The 16,268-nt window shown below is 43.3% G+C and overlaps 1 long non-coding RNA gene across 1 annotated transcript; it reads left to right on the forward strand.

The window, feature by feature from the left end:
- Positions 1 to 8,816: 8,816 nt before the first annotated feature.
- On the forward strand, positions 8,817 to 16,066 carry LOC132346883 (uncharacterized). Its single transcript, XR_009496850.1, has 4 exons — positions 8,817 to 9,301; positions 9,944 to 10,045; positions 15,079 to 15,146; positions 15,484 to 16,066. It is a non-coding gene; the product is annotated as an uncharacterized lncRNA (long non-coding RNA).
- The last annotated feature ends 202 nt before the right edge of the window (positions 16,067 to 16,268 follow it).

Genomic DNA, 16,268 nt, shown 5'->3' on the forward strand with positions numbered 1-16,268 from the left:
TTAAAAAAAACCCTGCCATAGGACAGGGCACGTTCGTGGAGTAAGGAGAGAAAAGTGGAAAGCCTATCACCAGACAGCCATGTGAAGGTGGAATGTGTGAGAGAAAAGATGGCCGAGTGCCAGTGCTTAAAAGAACAAATGATGCCTTAAGCCACAGAAGCCTAGGGCAGAGCTGATGGGTTATGGAAAAGCCAAGTTGCTAGTAAGGGCTGTGGTCAAAATTGGGTTCAGTTTTGCAGTAAAACAGTAACTAAATGCTGTGGTCCTTTCTGAGCATAAACTTTACCTACATTCAAAGACCAGATCATTATCCCCAAATCTTGTTGGAAAAAAGTGCTGCCTGATGAGAAAGGAAGATAGCATTTCCAGCATTCTAAATTAGCTTTCAAGTATTGTTTAGGCTTCTCTCTGTAAATAGCTTCCTTTCAGCCTTCCTAGCTTCTGCCCTGCCTACAATTCTAGACGAACAACAGATGCCGAGACCTGTCTAAAGGGACTACATGTTTGACTTATCTCAGAAGTCCTGTCAATGACACTCAGGGGCAAAGCTACTTGTTTGAGGTGACAGTAGCTCATTTTTTCTAGAAAAATAGATCCATAGGTTAAAAAACTTTTAAAAAAAGAAAGAAAACAACATCGTCTAATACAGCTGGTATTTCCAGTCCTCATTTTCTCCCTGGGGAGAAAATCTCTTGTTGATTATTGCAAAAATATGCCAGAGATAACAGAAATCCTGCATGTATTTAGTTCCCAGAGAGAAACCTTGAAGCGGTTCCTAAGTTTTTGTGTGTTTTTGGTCCCTTTTGTTGCTGTTGTTTTAGTCTGTTTATGACAAACAGAGATTCTATCACCTCGAAATGCCAAGAGTGGAAGAAAAGTGAAAACTTGGAGTTTTCCAAGAAAGTGAAAAACTTCCAGTTTTCCGCACTTTGACTTGGCATATGATACTGCACGGATGTGGGTCATTCGCATTAACTTCTGATTTTACACCTCTGTCCCCGCCCCCCTGGGATAAATGCTCTTCTGCAGAAAGGCAGGGCTATAAGAACTCCAGGCTGACTTGGTCCAAGTGTGTTTACTCAGATCTCAAGAAGGTAAGGACACAGCTGCCTGGGTTTATATCTCGATGACCCTGGACAACTTAGTCTTCCTGTACCTGGGTGTCTCCATCCATAAAACAGGGGTAATATGAGTACCCACCTCCTGTGGCTGTTGTTGGGAGAGTTCATGGGTTGCTGCTGCTAAGTCGCTTCAGTCGTGTCTGACTCTGTGCGACCCCATAGACGGCAGCCCACCAGTCTCCCCGGTCCCTGGGATTCTCCAGGCAAGAACACTGGAGTGGGTTGCCATTTCCTTCTCCAATGCATGAAAGTGAAAAGTGAAAGTGAAGTCGCTCAGTCGTGTCCGACTCTTAGCGACCCCGTGGACTGCAGCTACCAGGCTCCTCTGTCCATGGGATTTTCCAGGCAAGAGTACTGGAGTGGGGTGCCATTGCCTTCTCCGGTTCATGAGTTAACAATGCACTAATGTCGAGGTCAGAGATGGCTGCTATCACTGCCATCATTTTAAGTAAATTAGTGTCTTACTTAACTTTCCTATTTATGGCATCTCTTCCTGTAGCTTTCTGGAGCTCTGAGCACCTTTTTGGGCTACGGCTCTTTTTATTTTCCTTGGGAGTGAGTACAGAATGTAAGTGCTGCTGTGGAAATAAAAGAGAACTTCAGAGCCTAAAAACAGCTGCTTGTTTAATATGTAGCATCAACTGTTTCAACAAATAATCACAGTTCCCCCATCCAGGCCAAACTTTGCTCTTCACTACTGTGAATGAGGATTTCACAGATAAACCCTGGCTAAATCGGAACGTGGCTATTTCCATAAACACACTTGGCCCCACTCGTATGTAAAGATGGCCTCTGAGTGCTGCAAGCGCGTCTAGGTAAACTTTCTAGAGCAAGTGGATCACAGCCACTGTGAGAGCATCTGTGTCCTCCCATCTCCGGCCTCATGCAGGCGTTGTGGGAACCACAGTTCATTCTTTCTTGGCCTCGAAACAGCTTTATGTAGAGTGGATTATAACGGCCCAGGTCCTGAAAGTCAACACAGTCAAGTCAGAGTGCTGGGGACCGGAGCATCCTTGGAGGCAGTTCTGGGAGTGTCTGGAAAGTAGAGGGCTTGCTCTGGCCTCTCAGGGCCCTGGATCAGCTTCTTCGGCTCTCCTTCTGTGCTGCTTGGTGCCCCACCTGACGGCCACCCAGCAAGGGCCCAGGCTCTGCATCTGCTCTGATCTCATTTTCCGTCTAAACAGATTTCCTTTCTTGCCCACCTTCTTCGGACTCTGCACTTGGCAAAGAATAACCTGATAGACTCAGTCTAGTTGCCATGAACTGCCTGAGCACGTGTGTGTGTGTGTCTTTTACTCTGTGTCCGTATGCGTGTGGGTGTGTCCATGTATGCGTGTGTGTGTGTGTGTGTATGCATAGAAGCACAAGCGCAGGCTTGCAGAAGATGTTAGTGGCTGAGCTTGTTAAACTCCCAGATTCAGTTTAAATTTTAGCAAACGTTGGTGATGCGCTAATGCCAAAAGCAGAGCCCTGGGAAGGAGCACGGAGTCCAGACCAGTAGGGAAAGTTGTCCAGGAAAGTCGTTTCCTCTCTCAGGTCCTGCTATGAGTAGCCTGAATATTATGTTGGCTTTGAAAATAATATTAGAGATAAAATGATACAGAGGCCAAATCCAAAGGTCCTGATGCTTCACGACTAGCGATTTAAAATGTTTAATGTTTATTGTTGGAAGAGGACTTTAAAATGGCAGGGAGACACATAATGACAGAGTTTTGAAAGCTTTCCGTCTTGCTTTGTATGTTAACATTACTGAAGAAGATCCTGGTGGCCACAGTGACTGAGCTGTCTCGCCACTCAGACTCCCGGGGCATCCTGCTAGGGGGGTAGCTTGAAAGATACTAGGTCTTCTGCCAGCGTCTCCATCTCTGGTTAAGAACCGACCCACACCAAAACCAGAGGGTGTTGAGTCCTAGTTCTGCCACTCACCAGCCGAGGGGCTTTGGATAGGTTAGTGAACTTTTCTTAGTTTCCTAAATTTATAAGACAGGGACAACACTGCCTAATTCACAGTGTCACTGAGATGGGTTGACATAGCACAGGTAAATGGCCAGATGCATTGCAGGCTTACCTACAATGTTAATGTCACTTTCCAAATGGTCAATTTCCTCGTGGCAGAAATGAGGCTTTGATTTAATCCAGTTTTACTCCAGATCAGCACTGACAGAATATTATCAATGATGGCTGATTGACAGAGTTAATCCTCAACAAACTCCATTTATCATCCCTGCTTTTCCTGGAAAGTCAGAGAGGGCAGGATTCACAGTATCAGGGTAGATGTGAGCTTTCAGGCCATCAAGTTGTAACAAATTATGTCCAACACAAGTATGGTAATTTTGTGACAACTGTTACTCTGCAGGAAGTTGAGATGAGATGACCAAATATATAATTTTCGTGTTTCAACTTTTCTGTACCACCTTATTATCTTTAAATAGAAAATAATGTACAAACAAAACGATTAGGTGCTCTTTTTTTGTTTCCTCTCTTTATCTGTGAGGTCTCTTCAAAATCTTTCAGTCTTCAAGCTGTCTACAAGGTGCTGCTTTCAAATATTAAGGGCCAAAGTTTCAATTGGACTTCTTTCTCTTGACTCCTGTTATTTACAGGTGCTGATTCTAAATGCAAAAGTTCCAATTTACTAGTATAATTACTTAATTTATATGCATAAAGGTGGGTGCCACTCACAAAAATTAATGCAGCCCAAAATACCACAGGTAAGGCCGATTCAACTGTGATTCTCACTTAACGTATTTAGATTGGATGGGGAACTCCGCTGGCTAGATTATTTTAGTTTTGCCACATCTCCTACTGGGCTTCCCCAGTGTCTCAGAGGTAAAAAATCTGCCTGCCAATGCAGGAGACTCAGGTTCAATCCCTGGATCAGAAAGATCCCTTGGAGGAGGAAATGGCAACCCACTCCAGTATTCTTGCCTAGAGAATCCCATGGACAGAGAAGCCTGCTGCGATACAGTCCATAGGGTTGCAAAGAGTCAGACATGACTGAGTAGCTTAGCACATCTCCTAATTTTGCATCGGTGCCATAACGGGGTTCCATCCGAGTGCCCAGGAAGGAATCCAGATTGGATCTTGGTGGGGAGCTTCAGCGGGTTCTTCAGGAAGGTGATATAATGGAACTGGAATTTTTGTAAGATAAATCCGTTCACCTGTGCAGGTTGATTGGCGGATCTATGGAGACATAGGAGAAGACCATCACCAGTGAGGCCAGGTGGGCTGGGAACCATGACCTGGGGTGTGGGAAACACATCTGATGGGTGCAGGGTGGATAAAGAAGGTTGGTGATGGCTTAATATTCTCACCGACCGAGATAACTCAGAGTCTCAAGTTGCTCAAGGAAATAATAAATGTCTTTGACTGGAAGGGGAGGTGATTTGGGAATTCCTGCTAGGAAACAGATAGCAAGCTTGCTACGGACATGGTCTTTGATGGCAGGGACCTCATCTCCATTCCCATGATCTCTGTAGTATTTATACAGTGTTATGACCTAAGTACATAGATGCTCAATTAAAAACTCTGATGGATAATTGACTGAGTAACTTGTGAACATTTGAATAATATGACACATTATTACGACATATTGTCATAAGACAAAGCAGGCCCAGGATGGCTGTTCTACTGAAGTTTACACAACTGACAGTTTTTCACTGGATAAGATGTCCAGTTAATAGAAGATATGCTAAAACAGCTTGTTCCAGAAATCTGGTAAATTTTTACCTCTCTGGCTTCCTCGATCTGCCATCTGCATGTGTTAGGTTGCAGGCTTTCCCTCACCATGCTGTTAGGCAAACAGCAAAAGTAGAACTCAGGGTCCCTAAACCTGGTTTGGTACAACTGTGTTAGGAGGCAGGGGGGAATCCGTGTCATCTGGAAGCCACGTGGATTGAAAGTTGTAAAGTCACACTCATGAAGCCCCATTAAAGCAGAAGCGTTGTGTCCCCTGAACGCCATTCAGCATCTGGACTGTAGATGTTGGTGCCCAGTGATGACAGGAGCCCTGGCAGCTCACCAGATGACAAGCAAGTGGACGCCATAAGCCCCAAAGTTATGCAACACTCGTATCTGCGCTGAGTTCACATCTATTAAAAGCTGCCTGATACTAGAGTAAGCTCTATCTTTGGACCTGGGAAGCTTTTTCAAACTTTTAAAACAACTTGCCATTTAGGAAGGCAAGAGTCCAAAGACTGGGGCTTGAAATGACCATGAAGTTTGGGTTTACTTTTTCATTTGCCTGCAAAGAGGAATTTTTTATTTCTTCCCTCTCCTTTCTCTCGTCTCCCTCTTTCTTTTTTTTTTCCTTTTGGTTCACCACCATGTGGGCCTACTGCCGCTCATTTATTCAACAATCTGTATAATTTTAACATTGAATGATTAATGATTTCCCTGCCAAATTTAAGGAGACAATTGCACTCCAACCCCTCTGATATCAATGGCGTATTTAAAAGTCTAATTTAACAGTAACATACTTGGCATTTTGATTCCTTTTGATTTGCCTTATCTTTTTTCATCAACTTAGGAGATTTTCAGCTACCGTCTTTTTGGATCCTTTTTGACTCTCAGGGTATTTGAGTGCCCTGGGCTCCTTCATTCTTTTTTTTTTTTTTTTAAGATTTTATAAAACTGAAGTATATCGGATTTACAATGTTATGTTAGTTTCAGGTGTACAGAAAAGTGATTCAGTTATATATGTGTGTGTGTGTGTGTGTATGTATAAAATTCTTCATTTATACATACACACATAAATTTATTTTTTCAGAATCTTTTCCCTTATAGGTCATTATAAAATATTAAGCATAGTTCCCTGTGCTATTCAGTAGGTCCCTGTTGCTTATCTATTTTATATAAAACAGTGTGTATCTGTTAACTCCCCAGTGGCTTCCAGGTGGTGCTGGTCGAAAAGAACCCGCCTTCCAATTCAGGAGATGCAGGTTCAGTCCCTGGGTCAGGAAGATCCCCTGGAGCAGGACATGGCAACTCACTCCAGTATTCTCGCCTGGAGAATCCCCATGGACGTAGGAGCCTGGAGGGCTGCAGTCCAGTGGGTCGCAAGGAGTTGGACATGACTGAAGCGACTTAGCATGCACGCACACATGTTACTCCCCAAATCCCAGCTTATCCCTCTGACCCCCTTTCCACTTTGGTAGCTATAAGTTTCTTGTCTCTGTTTGTGAGTCTATTTCTGTTTTGTAAGTTCACTTGCATCGTTTTTTTTATTTCACATATAAGTGACATCATATGATATTTGTCTTTCTCTGTCTGCCTTACTTCAGTTAGTGAGATAATCTCTAGGTCCATCCATCTTGCTGCAAAAGGAATTATTTCATTCTTTTTCACAGCTGAGTCCCTGGGCTCCTTCAGAAGGGAACATGGTAGGGAGAAGGTCAGAACATGCCCTTTCTGCTCTGGCAAGACAAAGATGTTCGCATGACTGGCGTTGCTGAAAGCAGGCTCCTCAACTGGCCTGTTTATCTTCACGGGTCACGTTTGAGGAATTCTTTCTATCCTAGTCTCCTGATAGGGAAAGTGAATTCCAAACCCGAGGCCAATACTTTGAAAGGTTATGGGAAAAATAAATACTTTAGTGTCTGCAAATAATCCCTTCTTGCTACAAGAAAAATATATCTATTAATAAAAAAAATTGTTGGGCAAATATTTCTTCAAAGAAAGGCAATAAAAATGACAAGGTGCTTTACACAAAGGCCTCCAGCCCATGGTAAATGTCCTGGGTTGCTACAAATGCTGTGTTAACCCCAGAGTAAAGTGCTTGTCGGACATGAGACCATCAGTTGTGGCTCTGGGATGCAGGGCTTGAGTGGAGGGGTTTCCAGAGAATCAAGCCAAACCAGAAATGAGTTTTTCTCAGTGCGTTTGCCTGATGCCTAACTCCTTTACTTCTGGAAGGTCCGAATGAGGATGGAATGGAATAAAACCATTGGAGGATCCTGGTTGCACCTAATGCTATGCTATGCTAAGTCACTTCAGTCATGTCCGACTCTGTGCGACCCGATAGACCGCAGCCCACCAGGCTCCCCCGTCCCTGGGATTCTCCAGGCAAGAGCACTGGAGTGGGTTGCCATTTCCTTCTCCAATGCATGAAAGTGAAAAGTGAAAGTGAAGTCGCTCAGTTGTGTCCAACTCTTAGCGACCCCATGGACTGTAGCCTACCAGGCTCCTCTGTCCACGGGATTTTCCAGGCAAGAGTACTGGAGTGGGATGCCATTGCCTTCTAGTAGGTAAACAAAATGCAGGGTTGTCAGTACCTCTGGCATCTTTTTAGGTTCCAACAACCAGAAAGCTTATTTAAAGATCTATAAGTGAGAAAATATAAGATGTTAAACATCTTCTCTCTCTCTCTTTTTTTTGTATTTGGACCATTTTTAGTCTTTATTGAATTTCTTATAGTATCGCTTCTGTTTCATGTTTTGATTTTTTGGCCCCAAGGCATGTGGGATCTTAGTTCCCCAGCCAGGATTGAACCTGCACCCCATGCACTAGAAGAAAGTCTTAATCACTGGACAGCCAGGGAAATCCCTTAAATATCTACTCTTCATTTAAAAAAATTTTTTTCCTTTTAACCCCCACCCATCTCCTGCTAAATATTTCAAAGACAGTATCAAGGGATTAATAGACTGGAATTTCAAAGTCCATAGGTCTAGAAGTATCTAGAAAGACTTAGGGTAGTTTGAGACAACTGGGTTAGCACTTCTTAAAAAATAATACAGTTAGGAATCCAGTAAATGTCTTCAGGAGATTCTGAATGATAAAGACAAATTTCAACTGTAAACCTAAGAATTTTAAATACATATTTATTTTCTAATATAATATGTTTATGGTAGAAATGGGAAATACAGAAGAATATAAAGCACCTTTCAATAGAACTATTCATAATCCTACCACCTTTAAATACTTTGGGAGTCTGGCAGGGAAACACACACCTATACACACAAAGGAACGATACATTCATACATACTCACTAGAGGAACAATGTTGGCCGTGGGATCAGTGGAGACATCTCTTCCCAAGTTTTATCCCTAGAATGAATCTGAATGCCATGAGAAGTATCTGTTATGTTAAGGCCCTTTTCCTGCCACGGTGTGGGCTCAGTCAAGTGCTGGGCTCTGAAAATGGATATGGAGGATACTGTGGCCATCTCTCCTTGCAAAGAATGCACATCCAGAATCCATCAGCTTCCAGTTCAAACCACAGAGAGACTGACTTGCTGAGGCAAAGCCGAGCTACCTGCACAGTGCAGATGCCTCCCGTGAGTGATCCAAGGTTGATCATAATTATCAAACACCCGCACATTCGTTATACAGATGTGTCAACTGCTTCATTCCCAAACACATCCTTTCCCTTGTCCATGTGTTGCCATGCACTGGCTGCCATTTCAGAGCTGCTATTTGAGGGCAGCCTGGGGAACCCACAGTGGCTGGACAGGGACTCCCTGAAGCCCTGAGAATGATGCAATAATTGAAAACAGGGAGGCTACGTGCCTTTGTGACCCAGAGGAAAACAGATGTTTGCACAAAGTGACCGATGACCCTGGGTCATTGCCCTCCTTTAAACTTTAAGCTAACCTAAGGTAAGATAACCATGTTTTTAACTTTGAAAATCCAAAGAAAACCAACTCCTCTTTGTTGTAAGGATACATTACAGGCACCAACTTTATAAGTGAGCATATTACTTAAATCGGTACTTAGGTACTGACTCAATTAAATTCACAGGTGGTAAAATCTGAATGTGCTGTAGACAGAGCAATTTATCTATAGATGCTCACGTTTTGCCGAAAATAGAATGCAGCGTCTTCTACAGATGCTCTTCCCACGTTAGTTCTTATTTTTTCTAAAGATTAATTGCTTCATGTAGTAGACATTCGTTATCCTTCTCCCTCATACAGAGAGGAAGGACATTTGATGGGGGAGCAGTTCACTTAGCTCTCCAGAGGCGGCTGGTGAACTGAAGGGGAGAGGCAGCTGTCTTCACAAAGCTGACATCTCCTGCCAGCACCTCAATGGCCACCATTGTTCTCTCTGCCCATGAGGAGCTCATTGTGGATGGATGGGCCTTCCTCCAGGGTCCATAATGAACTCTGGGCAGGTGGAGGTAACAATCAGCCTTGGATGGAACCCATTGCTGCCAAGCTCACAGAGGCTTGAGTCTGCCAACTGGTATGATACCCATGATAAATTAAAACTGTCCATTAGGATGGTCCACCCCTCGCCAAAGGAAACTGGCCCCAAATCAGCAGCTCCTGGCACAGATGACTCTGAAAAGCTGACCTGGGATCCATATTTGGATTGCAAAAATGCTCATCATCTTTGACCTAGTCAGTCTTCTAGTAGGCCTTATTCTAAGAAAATGATCTATTTATCCAGCTATCTACACACAAACACATATGCAATTGTCCACTGAGGTAACCCTTTATAATAACTAAAAATTAGAAACTCTAAGTGGCATACAATGAAGTAATATTAATTTGGGGTACTGTTGCTGCTGCTAAGTTGCTTCAGTCATGTCCGACTCTGTGTGACCCCATAGACGGCAGCCCACCAGTCTCCCCCATCCTTGGGATTCTCCAGGCAAGAACACTGGAGTGGGTTGCCATTTCCTTCTCCAATGCATGAAAGTGAAAAGTGAAAGTGAAGTCGCTCAGTTGTGTCTGACTTTTAGTGACCCTATGGTCTGCAGCCTACCAGGCTCCTCCGTCCATGGGATTTTCCAGGCAAGAGTACTGGAGTGGGGTGCCATTGCCTTCTCCGAATTTGGGGTACACACACACACACAAACCTTTAAAAAATATGCCATTCCAGGTAATCTTCCTGTAGAACATCACGCAGAATCCTTTTACTCATCATCATTGAATCAAAGAGTTGCTGTGGACCTTGAGGGATCTTCTGACTTTCTGTCTTTCAGTAAGTGAATGACCAAGTCACCCAGGAGAGATCAGGCTTACACTTTCTTTTTAAAGGACCCAATAATGATACCAAGTGTTGGCAAGTGTGGAAGGAAATGTGTTCTCTATACATTGCTGCCTGTAAGTTGATACTTTCACCATTGTCTGCAAAAAAAATTAAGAATAGCTTAAATATCTATAATAAGGGAATAAACTCTTTAGATCCATATCATGGAATACTTTGCAAAAGGTGGCTCAGTATATACTGACATGGGAAGATAAGCAAAACGAATATTTTTGAAATGAAAAATATAGAATAACATGTGTAGTAAGATAGTATCTATCATCATGTGTGAATAGAATACTCCCTACAAGAATATGTACTGGGTATGTGCATGTGTGCGCATGTAAGAAAAAGATCTGGAAAAGGACAGAGAAGATTACCTATTTGCATAACACATATTTTGAAACAGAAATCAGGTCTGGGGAAGAGCATTGATGGGAGAAGCTCAGCTTTATTTGCAATGTTTATAATTTGTATAACTAGTGTTTATTACTTATGTATTTTATTCATGTATTTATTACTTTACTCTTGATATTACACTATTGCTTCATTGTAGGATTTACATATTATATACATTTATTAAATATTATTTTTATTTATTTTTAATATTTATTTATTTATTTTTAATTGATTGATGATTGCTTTACAATATTGGTTTGATTTCTGTCATATGTTAAAATGAATTAACCACAGATGGACACAAATCCCCTCTTTCTTAAATCTCTTTCCCACTTCCCACCCATTCCTACCCCTTATTTTTAAAGAAGTAGAAGAAAATCTCCTGAGAGCAAGATAGTTGGTGGTCATGCGTGCATGCATCATGTATGCTAAGTCACTTGAGTTGTGTATGACTCTTTGCTACCCTATGGACTAGCCAGTGTAGCCTGTTAGGCTTCTCTCTCTGTGGGGATTCTTTAGGCAAGAATACTGGTTGGGTTGCCACACTCTTTTCCAGGGGATCTTCCTGACCCAGGGATTGAAACTGCATCTCTAAAGTTTCCTGCATTGGCAGGTGGATTCTTTACCACTAGCATCACCTGGGAAGCCCCGTGTTGTCCTAGAGATCGCCAAATGTGGTATGCCATTTAAGCATCTCATGTCCTGGAGCACAGATCTTCTTCCTTCTGCTAAGTTGAGATCTTCCCCTTTTTGATAGAGCTGATGCTTATTTTTCTGGGTTTCCCTTCCTGTTGGGCATTTTTGAAAATTCAGAGAATGCAGTCAGTGCTTTCTGCCTGTTGCAAGGCCTCCAGCTGGCTTGCCTTCAACCAAGCCAGCTTCCCCTTCCCCCTGGAGGGGCACAGTTCTCAGCTCCACTCTCAGGGCTGCTGGACAGTCGCTCTTCTTGCTGACTGCTTGCTTGAACACCAGCACAGACACCTGTGCGGTCTTAGCCTCAGGACTCTGGACCAGGTCTGTCCACGTCTTGTCAACGGCACACAGGAAAGGTCCCTGTTGGTTGAGAGGAAAACATTAAGATTTATTTTTCTTTTAGAAGGTGATTGACCCCAGGAAAGAGTGCTCCTTTGGAACATGAGCTGTCAGACTATGCTGTGGACGATTAGTTCTCTGCGGCTCATTGCATATCAATACATAAGTGCAAATTCAGAGATTCAACAACTCAAGCCAAACATAGTTATCTACACACGGTGGGGAAAAATGTTCACAGAAGATTATGTGAACTGTCGATTCAAGTTCTTCTTAACACATGAAAACAGCTGTCTTACTTTCCTCACAAGTCAGCAGCCTGTAGAATTCTATTACCTGAGTCAAATTTAACACAATTTTCTTTTTTTAAAGTGATGAGCTTTATGATGAGAGACAAATAGAAAATTCCATCTTTGGTTGGTGGTAAGAGGTCAAGGGCAGCAGATTGAATCTATGGGAAATGGTACAACCATTCACAGAGAAGGTGGGGTGCCCCGGTCTTTAATTTCACTCCTTGGGCCTATTAGATTTCTCACATCAAATGATGATGTTGGTCTCACCCCATCCTTGCCAACTGAACCCCAGCGTGATGTGAAAGTGAAAGCCAGCACTGACAAGTTCTAGAAGCTTTCCCTTCTTCAGTAGTTTCTGAATATTTTTTAAAATGTCTTTCATAGGTGGTTTCCATCTACACAAATTGATGAAAAGCATATGTTGAACAGAACACAGCATCAGAGAATGCAGATCTTGTGAATAAAGCATCAATCATTTGGTCCTCCTGCCTCTGAAATTCTGGATGGACTTCTAGCCCATCGGCCCATCTACCAGCCTCTTGAGTCCCCACAGGAGCTCTACCCCCTGAGTGGGTGGCTGGGTGTAGTGAGCAGGGCCACTTGCAGCCTGGGATCTGCCATCATCCCTTCTCTTTCAGGTCCCGACAGAGGGATTCCTAAATGGAATTGGCTCCTTCTCTCTCATGCCTGGTGGCTCAGCTGGTAAAGAATCTGCCTGCAATGCAGGAGACTTGGGTTCCATCCCTGGGTTGGGAAGATCCCCTGGAGAAGCAAACAGCTATTCACTTCAGTATTTTGGACTGGAGAATTCCACAGACTGTGAAGTCCATGGGTCACAAAGAGTCGGACATGACTGAGTGACTTTCACTTTCAGTCGCATGCCTTCCTCCATCCCAAGGGAGTCTTGAGAAGACACACGGCCACCTCTTCCCAAGTCAGGGTAATCTGAACACTGAAGGATTCCTTCTGCCTGTGAGTTTTTCAGGGTCGTAGAGTTACTTACAAGTAAATTCCTCCCCCTATCAGTTGGAAATATCCTGCTGTCTATGTCTTTCAAGATACTGCACTATAAACATGCAGCCAATTGTAGATTTGATGTGGTAGGAACAGTCTGTTAGGTCCAAGCTCTGGACCTTGGCTGTGTGTGGGCTGTCCTGTTCACAGAGCAGGCAAACAGAAGGGGTTTGTGGCTTCTCCTCCCCTCTTCAAGCTGGGCCACTGCTCCTGCCACACCTCCACTGTCTGAGCTGCCGCAATGGCCTCTGTCTAGGTCTCTAGGATTCTCCTCTCGTTATGTCTCCCGTGTCTTTCCTCCATTCCCTTGTGCTGCCTACTGAATAATATTAAAACTATATGTAAATATCCAGTTCATTTTATCCCCCACCCTTGCCACATCCACATTTCTGCTCTCTATGTCTGCATCTCTATTCCTGCCCTGCAAATAGGTTCCCTGCTCATTTTCCTAGATTCTACCTATTTATATTAATATATGATATTTGTTTTTCTCTTTCTGACATTTCATTCTGTATGACAGTCTCTAGGTCCATCCATGTCTCTACAAATGACCCAATTCCATTCCTTTTAATACCTGAGTAATACATATAGCTGATTCACTTAACTGTACAGCAGAAATCAACACAATATTGTAAACCAACTATACTCTAATGAAAAAGCATTATACTTTATTTTAGTATACAGAGGCCCTTGAGTATGACATGACTTGCCATCTATTGTGGGCTGAACTGTGTGCCACAGTAAGATTCAAATCGTATTTTTGATACCTGTGAATGTGACCCTTTTTGGAAACAGGATCTTTGCAGATAAAATTAGTTCAAATGAAGCCACCGACAAAGGTCCATCTAGTCAAAGCTATGTTTTTTCTAGTAGTCATGTATGGATGTGAGAGGTGGAGCATAAAGAAAGCTGACTGCTAAAGAATTGATGCTTTTGAACTGTGATGTTGGAGAAGACTCTTGAGAGTCCCTTGGACTGCAAGGAGATCCAACAAGTCCATTCTAAAGGAAATCGGTCCTGAATATTCATTGGAAGGACTGATGCTGAAGCTGAAGCTCCATTACTTTGGCCACCTGATGCGAAGATCTGACTCACTGGAAAAGACCCTGATGCTGGGAAAGATTGAAGGCAGGAGGAGAAGGGGACGACAGAGGATGAGATGGCTGGATGGCATCACTGATTCGGTACATGTGAATTTGATTAAGTTCTGGGAGTTGGTGATGGACAGAAAAGCCTGGCGTGCTGCAGTCCATGGGGTTACAAAGAGTCAGACATGATGGAGAAACTGAACTGAACTGAACTGAGGTCATCCTGAATAGTAGGGTAGGTCACTAATCGAACACGACTCATATGAAGATGGAAAAAAAGACAGGGACATTCATGCAGACAGAGGAATGCCGTGTGACTACAGAAACATGTGATACAACCACAAGGCCAGGGAGCTAGCAGAGCTCAGAGAGGAGCATGGAACAGACTCTTCCTCAGAGCCTCCAGAAGAGTCAGCACCTTGATTTGGACTTCTGATTTCCAGAACCACGAAACAATACATTCCTGATGTTTTACATCACCCAGTGTGTGGTAGTTTCTACAAGCAGCCCTAGGAAACTAACATATCACCTCACCTCCCTCCCTGTCAGTGAATGCAGGGGAATTAGCGGGTATGCGCGTCATAAGACCGGGAGCCCCAGAGGAAAGACGTCCTCAGAGGAAGCCTATCCCTGGTCAGGTTACCTAGGAGTGGACTCACTGCCACCGCAGCTGGAGGAAACCCTCACAATAGATAAACTGCTCGTGGCTCTACTGTGGGCACTAGACCAAGCCCATGGTCAAACATGGCTTTAATCTTGGAGGTCAGACTCTAGCTGCAAGGGAACTATAAAAGATGTGAATACATTTCCTTTAGTTTCTTCATTTTGCTCTCTTTATCCATTGCTACTTTCTCTGACTTCAGTTCAAGGACATGCTGTGAAGTTTAAGTCTTTTCAAGTGGCACTGAGGATGTAACAGAGAAGAACAAATCTGAGAGAAGAACAGACTTCCATATTGAGTGTATTCCTTTAGCTCTAACGCTGTGCTGTGTTGTCTGAGCTTAGCCATGCTGACTGTGTACCTTTTGTAAAAGAATGGTGCCTGTACCCTGAAATACATAGTAGAGCCCATTCTCAAGGCTCTGCCCTTTAAAGGTATAACATTTTCCCATTCGCATAGACATAAAAATTTGCAGAACAGAGAATAGCAATTGTCTTGTTGCAGGTTTACAGAAACATTGTGACCAGACCTACTTGGACAGCTGTAAGAACAAAGGATTCCAGCATCAAGAGGTTTGCAATAACCAGCCACAAGCCCTCCCTTTTAGTATAAAAGCAGTCTGAATTCTAACTCTGGTAAGATTGTTCTCGGGGGCACTAGTCCACCATCTTCTCTGTCTGCTGACTTTCCAAATAGCAGTACTACTTCTTTCCTCAACACCCTAGCTCTTGATTTATCAGCCTGTCGTGAGATCAGCGGTATGAGCTTGAACTTGGCAGCAAGGAGGCATCTATAGACTTACATAGATGGAAAGAGCTAATGTACAATTGAATGAATGAATAAGTGAAGACAAGTCTTTCAAACCCTAAATTACCATGCTGAAGCTTCTCAACCTGGTTTCTTTTGCAGGGTGAAAGAGCAGGAGAGGAGATACTCGGGTGGGTGGTGCTTCCCTAGAGAGCAGGCATGCCCTCTGGGATCTGAGAGAAACAGCATTGCTCCCTCACTCAGCAAGAACAGCTGGTCCATCTTCCCTTGCTTGGTTAGGCAGAAATTCTTTTCAGAAATCATGAAGGGTTTGTCTTTATTAAATTATGGATATTCTTCACATTTGCATTTTTTTAACTCAAGGCTATATCCATGGGATTTGTGAGACTAATTGGAAACAAAATTTCTGATATTTAATCCAGTCAGCCTTTCCCCACATGTTTGCTTCTTCAGAGGGACTAGAGCTTTCTCCAGCTTGTGGACAGTGCAAACTGCAACTTCACTTTAAAATCAGAACTAAATATGGGGTTCCAATTGGCTCGGTCAGCCCCAGACAAAACTGAGTACCCTGCCTTTGCATCCACCTCTTTAAGACTGTTCCTTAGCTATTTCTGAACAATGTGGAAACAACTGCCAGCATGTATACACGCAGGCACGTATGCCACATGCACAGACACACACACAGAGGTGTGCACAAGCCACCGTGCTGGTTTTCTATAAGGAAATCATTTACTCCCCTTCACGGAATGAGGCTTAATCCAGACGTGAACAAGCTGAACCCCATTTCAGCACCAGGCAGCAGGCGAGGCCGCACAACTGAGCAGCCCGAATGTTCACTGTTGCATTTGTTGTTGATTTAGAAAACAAACAAATGTGTATTGACGTAAAGCGATCTAAAAATTCAATTCAGGCATACTGATTTTTTC

Source organism: Bos taurus, chromosome 13 (genome assembly GCF_002263795.3).
Source record: "Bos taurus isolate L1 Dominette 01449 registration number 42190680 breed Hereford chromosome 13, ARS-UCD2.0, whole genome shotgun sequence".
NCBI classification, from domain to species: Eukaryota; Metazoa; Chordata; class Mammalia; order Artiodactyla; family Bovidae; genus Bos; species Bos taurus.